Below are 15,885 nucleotides of genomic sequence, written 5' to 3' on the forward strand. Positions count from 1 at the left end.
TGCAGATAACTACTGCTCAAATCATTAAGTTGCAAGAAACTACCTTCATATAAAATCATAACAGTAACATTACAGACTCATAATGGAAAATGTTGAGCTCCTATCTGAAATGAGAAAAGGTTTATGCATATGAGCAGGCATACATTTCACTAATAATTAGTCTTTTGAGATGAGGCCTACAACACCTAATGCTAACTTTAACCTGGACATACCCCAACTATGGTTAACTGCTGACATAAAAGTTACACATTGTGGTCAGGTTGAATATGAGGTTATACATGAATAGGTGCAATGAATGATTATGCATCTTATATATTAGCATATCCCTAACTGTGCATGAAAAATAGTGATATTGTGTCACAAGGAGTGCTGTTGGAAGGATGTTTTTTTTGTGTTGATCCTATATGGGAAGTGCTTCCAAGCAATGCGTGATGACCACCGAGGTGCGGTTATCGGATTGTTGGATGCAGCATGTAGCACTGTGGTGGATGATGAAGTTTGAAACCAGATGCACAGTTTTATTGTTTTCGGTATGATGGAAGCTTTGAACAGCTGTGCAGGCCCCTTTATGGTATTGCCTATGATATAGTATGCTTAGCTGGTTACTGCACTGGGTTATCCAGTTTGATTTTTTATGTATAGTTGTGGCCCTGAGCTGGCATGGTTGGAGGGAGACAGAAGTGCAGAGATGTGCTGCGATGGGCATTTTTATTATCATCCCATATATGAGTATTTTTGTCTGAGATGTATAGAAGGGGACAGATTGTATATCTATTAGAGACCAACAGTGCAGTGGTTGGGACTATAGTAAAGGTATGTGAATTGTCCAGCAATTCATTTATTCAATGTCTGTTCATTTGGTGAGGTTTGGGTTTTTGGCTGTACAGTGCTGGTGATGACAACCCTCATAGCAGATGTCTTATTAAGAATTGAAAAGTTAAAATGTGCTGTTAACCACTGTGTATTATGGTCTTAGTATTACTGTGGACCATAACTGTTACATATGCAAATACATAACTAGTATTTCTATGGAGCATAAATATTAGATATGCAAGTACATAGCTATATATTGCTAAAGTGAGCAATAGATCAACACTTCTTAGCTCTCCTGCATTTCGAAAGGAGTTTGCTATTTTCCAGTTTTTGGGTTGTAGGCTGAGGATTGTGATGAGTGTGCAACTGTTTTCTGTGCTCTGTTGCTGGGGTTTTAGTGGTGCAGTTATCAAGGATATGACCATGTTTTTAACTGTCTTTCCAATTGTATATACTCCTGTTTGCTTCTAATTTGGACTTGCAGTAAGTTCCGAACCTTTGAGGCTTGTACTGTGAAAGCTTTGCCTCCTACAGGTTTCATATAGTAATAATGTGGTATGATAAGTGGTGCAAGCCTGGAGCACAGTGTTCTGTTCGACCTGTATTCCTTGAATATAACTTGTAAATATAGCAGTCCTTTTCTTTGGAGGCTCTGTGACAAAGGAGAGTGCCCTGAACAGTGAGTGTCCTTTTTTCAATTGGTAGCCATTAGAGTGCTTGCAGGCTTGGCCAGAAGTGTCTCTTGGGTGACAGTGAAGAAGGAGCCTTACGCAACATTTTGCATGAGTTATATTTTTTGTATGAAGAACGCGGGTCAGCTAAGGTATAGGCTGTTTGCATAGTCGAGCTTGGAGATTACAAGTGGGAGGATAGCTTGTAGTTTTTTGTTGGTGTCTAAGGTGTCGAAGGATGTGACATATTGTTTTCATTGTGTAGAAGGCATACTTTGTTGCATTGTTAACATGTGGTATCAGGGATAGGTTTAAGTCCATAGTCACTCCAAAGTTTCTAACTTCTCTTGATGGTGTTGGAGGGGCTTCACATTCCTTTAGCTATATGGTGGTAGGCTGGTACTTTAGCCATTTTCCACAGTTCATAATCACTGTCTTTGCAGTATGGCGCTTTAGATGGTTATTCATCTTCCATGTTTTTATGGCAGGGAGACAGTCATCAAGTTGTGAATTGTAGAGGTCTTTGAGACTATCCATTTTTAAAATGATGTGGGTGTTACCTGCATAGTTGTAGCAGATGTGGTTATAGAATTTAGGGCCTGATTTACATCTTGACATGTTACAGCGAAGCTGCGGCGGAGTAGATGTAAGTGACAAAAACACACTACTTTAGCCATATATATGTCACCCTGCACGACACACAGCACACCACATACACACCATCACCCATTACAATTCCACCACAACACAACTCGTACATGCCCAAAAAACTCATTGACATACATCTATGACACAACACACACACACACAACATTGGCACTGGATCCACACGTGACAAAACCACAGCAATCAACACAACTACACACTCAGCTACACAAACACACTCACACACAAGCACAACTACACACATCATGACAATGTCTGCTACACAACACCCACCTGAATGTGTTACATGGCAACACAAAATACACAGCATCGATCTCACATGCAAGTAACACACATCCAGACACAACCACATCACCCACTTCACCTTCACTTTCCTCCACCTCAACCAGACAATCCACACACCCAACATAGAGGTACTGACTCACATACACAACAGATAGCACAAACCTACCAGTACAGGTCCCCTTGCAATGCGCACACATGGGCATCATTGTCCACTGTGAGTGTATCATCATTGTGTTGCCAGTGTTCATTTGGCAATGAATAATTACACCACAGTGACGTATGTATTTGTGCAACAAGCGTGTCATGCAAGTGTGTCCCCAACATACGGATGTCACAGTGATTTTAAAAAAATACTGTGACATGTATATCCCTTCAGTGGTCCCGACCTCCCTTGCAGTGCCTATCCAACGTACCCTGGTAATGCAGCATCCCACCTTTGAGTCCAGTGACTGGAGGGTAGTTTTTTCTCTGTGGGTCAGTGGCAGCAGTGACAGCAGGTGTTGTCCAATCGTGTCCACTTGAAAATAGAGGTAGAATCAGGAAAAAAGGTGAGTTTTCACCTCTTTTTCCCCTGAATCTGCCAACTCAGAAGTGGAAGTCAGACTGCCACTTTTTGCTTGGAGGTAATGCTCATCCAAATCTGCACGCCAAGGCTCGCTGGGGTCCCGCCGACAAACACTTTTCCCTATCCCGTCGTCGACAAGGGCGGTGTTTCTTGGTGGAGACAGTAGTTGGAATGTAGGCTTTGCCTACGAGCGCCAACATCTAAATATGGTGGGTGGACCGTTACGGAGGCGGACAGGTTTTCATTGAATACTCAACTGTGGGACCAATACCGCTAAGATCTAAATCAGGCCCTTCGTCAGGTTTGCAAAGGAGGCTAGGTAGATATTAAATATTAGTGGGAATATGATGGACCCTGAGGAACACTACAGTGTTGTGTGTGAGGAGGTGATGTGAAATGTGGTAGATAGACTTAGTCTACTTATGAACTAAGAAGCTATGCTTTTTAGAGAATTTTCATGGATACCAATATCTTGGAGTCTTTGCAGTAGTGTGTGGTTTTGGACAGTGTCAAATGTGGTTGATAAATCCAGAAGCAATAAAGCAGCTACTCCATTCTTGTTAAATGTGAGTTGTATATCATCCAGATGGATGTGATGGATGGCTGTATGCCTCTGCCCAGTCAAGTGTCCCTTCCAAAATCATAATATAAGTTCCACCTTGACCATTAATGTGGGTTTTAAATTACTATTAAAGTGTTGCCGAACTATTTTCAAGTTGCTCCTAAAATTAACTTAGCACTTGGTAGATGTAATAGTGTAAACCAGTGCTAACCTATGGCCGGGCCAGTCTTGCCACAGTGAAAAATTGCTTTAGAGATTTTTCACTGCCAGGACATATGTGCTACGTTTTTAATGCCATGCATCCTGCCCTACAAGCATTTAGGACCTACAATATGGGTACATTGCAAGTATTAAAAAGGAAGATTTAGGCCTGGCAAAAGGTTGGTTTTGCCAGATTGAAATGGCTGTTTACAACTGCACAATCAGGCTGCAATGGCAGGCCTGCAGACATGTTTTACAGTGCTACTTTAGTGGGTGGCACAATATGTGCTGCAGCCAGCTGTAAAAGTAAATGTAAAATGTTAAGTAACATTGTGCCAATTAAGGATCGATCAGTTCTAACACATTTAGAGAGAAGAGATCAAGCACTTTACCACTGGTTAGCAGGAGTAAAGTCTGCAGAGTCCTATGGCTGGCAAAAATGTGTTCAGCAAAACAAGGCAAACATCTGGGGGAATACCATGCAAAAGATGGTAATTTCCAAAATTCGTTAAAAGAAAAAAGCAATGTGGATACACCCTTCACCCAAAAGAATCAATTTTCACTAGGAAACACCAATTGTTTACAGCTTTTTGACCATGTCAAATTAATTTCCAGCGTTCACATCAGGACTACAAAAGTAAGTGTCTAAGCACCCAGACATTACGGTGATACAGCAAGTGTGTCAACTGGTTATAGAGGGTCTCGTAAAATTAAAACCTAAAGTCAAAAAGTGTCTCAGCCAATCGCACACTAGCCCAAAATGAGAAGGTTTAAATTGGTTTCTGTACATGAAAAAACATGAAGGAGTCTACATTGCTGCAAAGGTTTGGCGTACACTGTGAAAGTCCAAGTCATCAGAGTGCAGAAACATGGTTTAGTCCAGCATATCATGGAAAAGTTAAAGTGCCTCAAAGATCTGTGCACGTTTGCGACATTATTGTTCTTCCAATCGGTTACTTGCAGAGCGCACCAGTTCCTTAATAATTGTTTGTTTTGAACAATATTGCTTCTTCTGCTATCAAAGAAGGCCTTCAGTTATTAACTTAGCTAAGGATTTATGACTTTTCCCTTTGTTTGTGTATTATTTATAATTTGCTAATCCTTAGGTTCTATCTGTTTTTTTTCTGAGTGCTCCCTAACAACAGAATCAGTTTTAGTTTTTGGCAGGACAGTTGTACCTACCTGAATGCTTGCACTCGCAGTAGGTAATTGTAAGAAAACTGGGCTCCTAACTGATGCCACCCCTACTTTTTCCCCCATTTGGACCGCTAGATGTTATTTTTCTTACTCTGATAGTGCACTGAGACCTGCTCATAGAGGTGAGGAACAAAGGCTGAGGCCAGAAGAAGGACACACCTCCTGCCCACAAGCCAGGCTTGATTAGTGCCATCAAGGCAGTGAGCCTCAAAGTTTTCACCGCCCATGATAGCCATCTGTGCTGTCCCCCAGTGAGGATACAGCCCTCCTGCTACCTCAGGATGGGAAACATCCTTTTTTATGACTTTCTTTTTACAAAAGTCGTGGTTAACGAAAGCGCAACAACACTTTTTTTAACCACGACTCCGTTATTTTGTGCCTTAACTACGTATGTTCTGAACAACGAACATGCATGGTTAAGGTACAAAGAAGGGAGTTGGCGAAGGAGGACGACGCAGGTGAGAAGGGGTCGACTAAGGTAAGTGGTGGGTTTAGGTTTTGGGGAGGGGGTTGGGGGGTGGGGGGTTTTAGATTTTGGGGTGGGGTTGGGGGGGTGGGGCGTTTTTGGTTTTGGGGAGGGGGTGGGGGTTAGGGGGTTTTAGGTTTTGGGGTGGGGTTGGGGGGGTCGGGCGTTTTTGGTTTTGGGGTGGGGTTGGGGGGTGGGGCGTTTTTGGTTTTGGGGAGGGGTGGGGCGTCAGGGGGTTTTAGGTTTTGGGGTGGGGTTGGGGGGGTGGGGCGTTTTTGGTTTTGGGGAGGGGTGGGGGGTTAGGGGGTTTTAGGTTTTGGGGTGGAGTTGGGGGGGTGGGGTGTTTTTGGTTTTGGGGAGGGGGTGGGGGGTCAGGGGGTTTTAGGTTTTGGGGTGGGGTTGGGGGGTGGGGCGTTTTTGGTTTTGGGGAGGGGGTCGGGGGTTTTAGGTTTTGGGGTGGGGTGGGGGGGTGGGGCGTTTTTGGTTTTGGGAAGGGGGTGGGGGGTCAGGGGGTTTTAGGTTTTGGGGTGGGGTTGGGGGAGTGGGGTGTTTTTGGTTTTGGGGAGGGGGTGGGGGGTCAGGGGGTTTTAGGTTTTGGGGTGGGGTTGGGGGGGTGGGGTGGGGTGAGGGATGTAGGGTGAATGGTGCCTATTACTAATGCTTTTATCAGGAATGCCTTTACAACGAAATAACGTTGTTAAGGCATTCGTGGTAAAATCATTCGTAGTAAGAACGAGGTCGGTGTTCCGACCTCGTTGTTAAGGCAGTAGTTGTTTTTAAAGTCGGAGTTCTGTCGTACAATCCCCCAGTATCAGACAGGAAATTTGCTATGCAGGTCAGTGCAACACCCCAGCAGACTGACCACAACTTTAAGGTGAGCAGCCCAGTCTGTGCACCGAATTATGATTTCTGTCATCTTGAGAGTGGCAGAATAGAGGGTTCTGGATATCTAAATGTGACCTGTCCCATCAGATGTGGTCACCTCAGGGGCGTATTAGCTGTAGGAGCTAGCTGCCCATTGGCCACTAGCCTCCACACTCTAATTTTGGGGAGCACTGCCCAGCACTTGTGACCGACATCAGCAATGACCCCACAGCTGAGTCTTTTTATCCTCTTTGTCACAGTACCGTGACTATGGTAAAATCAGCACCAGCGAGAGTCTCATTCATAATCACGGACATCCAGGACAACTCTGCACCCAGGTCCCACACACCTAGTAGAAGTGAATTGAATGCTATGGCCTAGTCCCAGGACCTGCACCACCTTAGCCCTGAAAGGGTTCCCCTCAGCACGACCTCCAAGTGGTCGTTTTTCACCAGTGACTCCCTGCCATTGACTTCAATGTGAGTCCCATTCAACCAACGGACAGTCAGAACAACTCTGCACCTGGACGCCACAGGCCAGGTAAAATTGCACAGAATGTTGTGATCTGGTCCCAGGGAACGCACAACCTTAACCCTATAAGGGTTCCACGCAACTCGCTTTCTAAGTGATTTTGCAACGAGTAATATATATCTCCATTGACTTCAATGCAATGTTTAAATTCCAGTTCTGCTGTAAATTAATATTGCTTTTAAAATCTATGGGCCTCCTTACGAGTGTGGGGGTCTGAGGACTGCCACACTCATGGTGACTGTCAGACCATCACACTCCAGGTGGCCCAACAGCCACATTACAACCCTGGTAGGGGGACACACCACGGTACCGCTATTACCGTCAGGTACATGGTTCCCAACGGGCAGATGGCGGTCGGGCTGTGCTCAACCATAGAGGCACTGAATTCAGCGCCCACTTACTGCCAGCACTTCCATGGCAGGGACCGTGCTATGGAAAGGCCAGCGGTAAGCCAGTGCTGGGGACTATGGGGGGGGGGGGCCCTGACCGGACCATGCCAATGGCAGGAGCAGTACAGGGGCACACCTGCCCAGCACCCTCAGAATGCACACTGTCTCCTTTGCACACAGTGCACGTTCTGAAGGTGCTAGTGTGCTATGGTATTGGACTTGGCTCTCTTAAGGGAGCTGAGGCCAGTACCACAGTACTGTTCCCATCGGTCAGACCAGTGGGAATGTCGTAGTACAATAGTCTCACCCATCAGCCCAGCGGGAACATTGTAATGCGATGGGGGGGGACAACACCGGCAATTGTTTTGCTGCTAAAATACAATAAAATAAGCTTTTACTAGTGTGAATCCAAGGACCATCCCTGAGGTATTGTGAGAGTATTACATGGTGAGAACTAAACCCCATACTACATAATACTCTACTTTCCTACAGTAATCTGACAGGCTGCGGTAGAAACATTTGACTGCATAACCAAAGAATATGAATATTGATATTGGTTTCACTAAGTGTAATATAAACTAATCTTTTGGACATTTGTGTGCACAGCAAACATATTCTAGAGAAAATGTAATTTGTTTATTGTAACAAGATATAAACAAAACAAGGGCATAGAAATATAGACTTCATACCAATCATGTAGGTTGTCATTGCTATATTAAATGAAGACCAAGAAAGTAAATACCTATTAACATTCTCTCTTTGTGTCTTCTCCATGTTTCAGTCCTTAAAAGAAATTAGCCTAAACAGAAGAAAGGAGATATAAATTAGCACAGGGGCGGCTCGTCCATTAAGGCGAGGAGCGTCGCTCCCCGCCAGCAGCAGCAGGAGCTGCAAACTTTTAGAAACAAAATGACAATAAGCATAGTTTATTGTCATTTTGTTTCTAAAGGGGTGAAGCCATGGGGGTGACGAGCAGTGAGGGGAGTGTAAAGAGCACTCCCCTCAGTGCGCATGTATGATTGGCCGGCCGTCTCGGGCTGGCCAAACACATATACGCACAAGAGCTCTCTCCAACCTGGCACTGTGTAGCCCAGTTGGAGAGATCCGGCCAAGGCTCCCAGTCTGTATTGGAGCACCCAGCCAGGGCTCTCCAGCCAATCATAACGCTGCTCTGAGCAGCGTCATGATTGGCGCAGGGCAGACTAGGAGCCTGTGCCTGGAGTGTGGCAGCAGCGACGCGACAGCAACGCGGCAACTAGGTAAGTTTAATTTATATATATATATATATATATTATTTTTTTCTCTTTATTTCGCTTCCCCCCGCCTCCCCTTCCACTTTGCTGAGTCGCCTGACGCAACTGAATTACAGTGGTTTAAACCAAGCTTATTTTATAAGATAAGTAGTCATTTACAGAGATATCACAAAAATAAAGAAAAAAATTAGTGAGCATTTCAGATTTTATGACACAAGGAAAATATCTCAGTCAGAATGAACGGGAACCAGGTTTCAAATAAAGTGCGTATCAAAATATAAAGAAATAGTGAGATGTGACGTGACACTTAGCACCTAATTTACCAACAGGTTTCCTAAAAGGAAAAATATACAATTTTGTCTCCCGAAAGATAGAAACTTTAAACGTCAAAGATGATTATGTAATTGAATCCTTATTTAATTAAACGATCTAATATGTGTTTCAAATTAACCACACGTGCTCTTTGGTAATAGTTGCGTCTTTGTGTTTTTACACCATTCTGCCTTCTCCTGTATTGTTTTTCAAGTACTTAATTTGGATGGTGTTTGTGTGGCCTAAATCAAATCTGTTTTGACAAACTATCCGATTATGAATATTGGTGCTTTATTTTCCTTAACGTAAAGCTATCTAAGTTATTAATGAAAATATAATTCAGTTTAAAATGCATATAGGCGATTCATCGTGATCATCATTTGGACACACTAGGAAATGAAGGTGGGCATTTGAAGAGCAAATGTGCAAGTTCCTTGATTTTCCTTTCATAGTTCCCCACAAGGAAAGTGAGTCTTTGAAAATTATATTAGGTAATTTCACCTAACAAATACAATCATCCACTCCAATACTATATATGACTGCAGAAGATTTGCCTTATTATATTAATTTATTTAAATAGCTACGAACCTTTAGAAGAGAAAGCAGGGATACAAGCATTACAAAAGGCAGCAGTTATTTCCCATAAGCAATCATGAAATAGTGTGAGCGAAAAGTGTCACCTTAAACTTAGGTTTCCACTCTAATCATAAAAAAATAACTCTTGCTTTCTATAGGTATTTCAAAGCCATGGTATTTAATTTAACATTTAATGTGACTGACTTTTACTTTATCTGAAATTGGTTCTGATGGAATTCTATTCCAGGCTCATGAAGAAGTATGTGGAATTTACTGTAACACTTAGCTACAGAGGATCTGTGAGTAATAATGAGTGCATTAGTGCACTCTGCGAGCAGTACTGACGTTTCACGGCAAGAAAGTCTGCAGAAGTTTAGATTTCATCAAGGATGGGGTTTTTTGTAGCATGAATAGCAGCAAGATTAATATGAGTAAAGAGCTTACTAGGAGTCCAGATTATATATACATAGGCTAGCACAAAATATGACTTGTAAGGTGAAATATTTTTTTTTAATCTATTTGTTTACAAGCATCTAAACATCAGTATTGAGAAAAATTGTCATAGTGTCCTCCAAGGCTACGCAATGTTGGCACATTTATAAAAAAAAAAAAACCATTAAATTTGAACCATTATCTTGTTATCATATTACTACAATTTATTAAAACATTAACGTTTACATAGCAATCGTCCATCCTTTTCACGACAGAACGTTCTTATATCTGTAGTCTGTATTACAAAGGAACACGTCTCTTTTTCTTGTTGTTCAGCCAACAAATCTACATTCAGTAGTCCCTTCCAAATCGCCAACCATTTTCCCATAGCTCGTAGTTTTTTAATCAGACCAAATATCAACATCTTAAAAGACATCTAATATGAGGATCTACCACCATACTCAAGTCACGAGCTAATCCCAAATTAACTTGTACTCAACCCTCTAGGAGCCTGGTACAGAGCAGTAAGCTTAACTTAGAGGAAATGCCTCTTTCCTCAGTAATTCTCTTGCTGTCTTCTTTGTGTTGTCTGTGCAGCTGGACTCCCACCAACCCCTGGTATTTTAAGTCTACTAGCGCCATGATACCGGTTTGGTGATACGTGCTCTTTCTAAATACAAATAATAAATAAATAATAATAAATATTTGTTCAGCACTTCAGACACTAATAATATGAAAAAACACCATAAAAAGGGGTCCCACAATAAATTTGATCAAATAGAGCAGATTTTAATAAATAAAACAAAATCAAAATTACAAAAATCCAATTAGTAGACCATAAGCAGTTTCAAGGGCTTAGTTGAAAATAGCACAAAAAAGCACCAAGTTCCAACTGTGGATATCTGGTCTCAAGTTCAGGCTGACAGCTTTGGAGCGTGGTATGGTTGCAGGGACCCAGTTACACCCACTAAAGAATAGTACCTTAAATCCTGGTTGCAGAGCATTGTGAGATCTGCGCTGAGGATGCATTGCACAGCCCAGACAATGCCTAAGTTTCAATGGGGACCACAAAACTGAGATGTGAGGTCCCACTTCATCATTGAGGATCTCGTTGAGGAGGGATTACAATGCAGAGTCCATCATTGGGAATGCGTTTATGCATTGGTTTTGAGGCACTGCAAAGCAGGAAACTCTATTATCACTGAGGCTGCGTAAATGAGAGATTTTACCAGTTTTGATCATACAATCTATCAAAATATTTGTAAAATATCATACTGAACTACACAATTACACAATGGAAATGTATTATAAAATTTGTCAAAGAGCTTCTTGCCATGGGGGTATATTTATGAGAGGGTTGCACCAGGCAATGTGGTGCAAGAGTGACACAAGCCCAAAATTTGATTTATGAAGCCAGACGAGGCCACCTTGCGTGGCCCTTGGTGGTTTCGTAAGTCTTGAGTAAAGCAACGCAGCACAAATTACTGCATTGCCTCCATGGGTGTTGTGTGGGTGTTCCCATGCAACATACATGTATTTTGACACATTACCAGATACACCAAAAATGGTAAACCTGGGTGTGCACCAAAAAACCTATGCCTTTCCAGGTGGGGTGTAAAGAGGACAAATATCTTTATTACTCCTGATTTTATTCTTCTAGGTGTGCTGCATTCTGAAAACGCTTCAGGGGATTGTTTTTGTGCAAAAAGGTGCCCATTCTAGCACAAAACCAATCCTACATGCAACAGAGGCACCCTTGCACCATGATGCAAGAGTGCCTGCATTGGGCTAAACAGCCCATTGTACACCAGCACTGGTGAAAGGACAGGAATGCACTGTTTTGGGATAAATATAACACATTCCTGCCCTTTCCCTGTGACGCAGAACAGTTCAGCAAGGTAACGTGCTACGCTGAGTTACATGACCATAACTATGGCCCTCAGTTTTTTTTATTACCACAACTGAGGATGAGTCACTAAAGCAGATTCTTTGGGGTACAGTGAGGGTGACATTACAGCTAAAATATACTCTTTCAGTATTTTTGAATGATGCCTTCATGAAGTCACATATCCTGTTTCCACTAATGGAGCACAGTGATAGACATAGTTATTAAATTTGATAATATTTATTTTTAAATAATTTGTTTTATGCAGAATTAATGAATGATTATCCAGCTTATGCTTTTATAGTGTTCAACATATTTGGAAATCTCGCGTCAATAGACTATGACAAGATACTTCTGGAGTCCAGATTTAAATTTCTGCACTTTAAGATCTTACATGACTAGTACCTTTCTGCATGGAACCTCAGTTTGGCCAAACTCCTGCCCGATGACCTCTACTGACAGTGCAGTCATGACAACTACAACCTACTTTATACTTCATGGTCCTGCCCATCCATTACCACCTTTTGGTCACAAGTATGGGGTCATCCCGACTGCACACTCCCATCAGTTGGACATTCTACATGAAATCTCAGATCTCCCTGACACACGGATTGCTGCCTACTTTGCGTGCCATGGCCAAAATCTGTGTACTTTGCCACTTCAGGCTTTCCATGTGAATGGTGAGGTACCCCCTACCTTAGCTTACTCAATGAGACTCTCCTATCTTTCAGCTTTTGGTGTACGGTGCAACTAGCTATTGGATGACCATATTGTTCCAGGGACGCAAACCACCCCACAAGTATGTCCACACACTGCTTCCCTTTCCACATGGTGATTCACCAACAAGCCCTTTTGTGGCTCAGCCCTAATCTACCTCCTCACCCTCCACCTCCCACGCACCCTTTTACCTTCCCCTAACTCACAGTGCTCTCATTCCGTATCTTGGGATCGTAATTTCTAGTATAGCTCTTTCTCCTTCAATTGATACTTTGACGCAGTATCGGAGCTTACATTTGGTTATCCCTGTCCATCGATAGGGAACAGTTGTGTTGTTACCATTTTCAATGATTGTCCGCTCTGACTTGGAAGCTCTGCCCTATATTGATACTCATGATTCTTACTTGCACTGCCACATATTAATCAATAAATAAAGGTTGCAAAAAAAAGAGCAAAGAAAAGGGTCTCAGTGTGGGCCCAGTGCGCTGCCCAAATCATGCAAGCTGTCGCTGGGGATGCTGTCTTGTTAATGGCATCACATTGTTTGAAAGCAGACACAAATTTGAAAACAAAAAAGACACAATACACACTCATAGTATGCAAACATATAGCGACTGGAGAAAGTTACCAGAACCGGTTTATTCCAATATGTAGAAACAAAACCGATTAACAGTTATTTTTTATCACATTTATTTTAAACAAAACACACAGATTAAATGAATTGTATTAACAGAAACTCATCAGTCGGTCCAGCTTAGTTGTCTCTTCATTTTCTCTCTCCATTGAATGTTCATTTCAGTAACATGTGGTTAACTCCCCGATTCAACATACTATTAATTATAAACTAGAGCAACAGAAGTGACTAAAATAAACGACTTGGTCGGATTAGTAGAGAATGTTTGCTGTTTCATGTTGCATCTGAACTTGCTGCAAAAAACAGTGGCAAACCACATCCTTGCAATTAGATGTCGATGATGCTTTGCAGGGTTCACAAATGAAAATATTATATTCTTTAGTCCCTTTCACATTTTCCATCTACATATTGTCCGATTAAGCAATTTAGGGCCATATGTACAAATACTTTTTCCCATAGACACAGAACGGGGAAAAACCTTTGCTACATCTGGCCCCTAGTTTCTAAACTGAAGAGGACATCGACCAACATTCTATGCATATTTCTCAATCGGAATTGACTTTTACATACTTTGAGAAATTCCAGGTATGTTGGATGTTGGGCGTTTTCCCATTAGTGTTTTGTTTTAGATTTTGACCTATGTTGTGGCAAGCTGTACACTAACTTAGTTCTTGTGTCCGAAGTGGAACCAGATGCCAGTTTATTCCCAAGTCTTTGCAGGTCATCACTTTTATTATGAAGAAAAATTATCATATAATGATCACGAACATTAGCAACCTTTTTGTGTTAGAAAAGTGATCACAGAAGGGGCACCCATTTTCTCAAATTACTAGAATTAATTTAGAAAGGAAGGTCCTTATGTACTGCCTCTGGCTCCAGCTACTACACCCCAAATACTTTAAACTTTGCCAGTATTGAAGCCGTGGACACAAGGGTGATGGGTGGCTACCCCTTTGCGATTTCAGAGTGGAGCAACAAGTTCAAGACGTCCCATATTCAGGTGACATCATTGATTCCAAGTTAGCTCTAATGGCCCTGGTATGCTGTTTATGTGAAAGACCAAATAATCCCACTGGTCAAAATTTGAACTATTTATTGGAGAAATGTCAGGGTGGATACAATAGATTCACAGTCAAACTAAAGATCAGCAACAATATATAAATGTAGTTTATCAAAGGAAATAATTTATTGTCACATATCTTTCTTCTCTTTTCTCACATACAATCCTATTGCCAAAACATGACTACTTGTATCATAAAGGGAATAGTTCATATTAAATTCCAAATATTGCCACTTGTACTGAATGTTGTTGTTGGTATTTATTTCTGTGTAATTAATTGTATGTGAATTAATTCCTCACTCATTCTGTTTTTTGTATGTACCTTCCCTTCTTTCCTGATCCCCTGCCCCTTCCTGCAGTTGGTACAGGTTGAGTTCTTCAGTTTAAATTTACGTTGGAAATGCTTTAAGTGGCCTACCCCCTTGGAAAACAAATCAGAAAACTCATTACACCACTTCTGACTTACACTTCCCTCTTTTATAGCCATAACTGGTTCTACCTTGTTAGGATGAAGTTTGAGTCACAATTCTTTTTGATGTCCCCAGCCTAACAAACTATACTATTTTTAGTAATGTAAACTTTTCCAAAACACTCCAATACGGATTACGTAGATGCTTTATTCAGGTAACAGACAGCAGACTCTTAACAGTCAGGCTGTAAGCCATCTCTTCATGCCAACTGTCAAACCTGTCAAAAGATCTTGGCATGTATCAACTGCAAGAAGAGGCAGCAGAACATGACAGAAGGGAAGGGGGCATACGGGGAGACGGGGGAATTAATTCACATGCAAATAAGTACACGGAAATAAATTACAACACTTTTCTCTCCTATAATTAATTAAACGAATAGTCCTTGTGCCACACATGCACAGCATGAGCCCTGGTAGTGTGGGGTGTTTTACTCGAGCTCAGTTCCTCTTGTGACTTATTGGTTACCTCTGAACTCTATACAGTTTGAGAATGATTACAGTTTGAAGTTCCATCCATGCTCCATGTCCTACCATCTTCTAAGACCACAAAAAAATTTCTCACTTTGACTATGGCCCTCATTATGAACACAGCAGTTTACACCGCCTGTTCATGCTGGCGATCTTTCTAGTGACCGCCAGCCCCTATGGAACCCCACCGGCCGTATTATAAACACTCTGCTGGGCCGGCGGGTGGAAACATTGTTTCCACCCGCCGGCCCAGCAGAATGCCTGTCCGGGACATTGCCGGCTGCTCCACATGGAGCCGTCATCAAGGCCTCTGTACGGTGTACGGTGTACGGTGTAAATCAGGCAGAGACCTGCGCGATGGGGCACTGCACAGGGGCCCTTGCACTGCCCATGCCAAGTGCATGGGCAGTGCAGGGGCCCTCAGGGGGGCCCCAATGCACCCCTTCTGCCATCCAAGGCTGGAGGAAAAGGGATCATTATCCGAGGAGCAGCAGCCCTGCCCTGTCGGATAATGATGCCGTCCACCACCAGGCTGCCTGTCGGAGGCAACCGGGCGGTGGAGGAGGGCCACCTATGGCAGCCCTCCATGTCTTCATTATGTGGCTATTTCCTGCCACCGCTGGCATGGCAGCCCAGACCGCCTAATTCATAATGAGGGCCTATGCTGGCTTTTTTTTTTTAAGATCCACTGCTTCCCTTCTGGCAGGAGCTGGGAAGTGAAACCACTATCCAATCCTCCATTTTCCACTTTTTTGTACCATTCTTCATGTCATACCTCTTTTTTGTAGTCCCCTAGGTGTAACTTAACTTTTTTGTCCATTCTTTTTTTGTCCACCAATCTGGGTTCTCCACCACCTAGCAGTTGGGGG

At 42.5% G+C, this 15,885-nt stretch overlaps 1 protein-coding gene across 2 annotated transcripts in view; it reads left to right on the plus strand.

The window, feature by feature from the left end:
- The window catches only part of GALNTL6 (polypeptide N-acetylgalactosaminyltransferase like 6), a 2,249,191-nt gene that overhangs the window by 420,601 nt on the left and 1,812,705 nt on the right, over positions 1-15,885 (plus strand). The gene's annotated exons all lie outside the window — the stretch shown is intronic.

This window comes from Pleurodeles waltl, chromosome 1_2 (genome assembly GCF_031143425.1).
Source record: "Pleurodeles waltl isolate 20211129_DDA chromosome 1_2, aPleWal1.hap1.20221129, whole genome shotgun sequence".
Lineage (NCBI taxonomy): Eukaryota > Metazoa > Chordata > Amphibia > Caudata > Salamandridae > Pleurodeles > Pleurodeles waltl.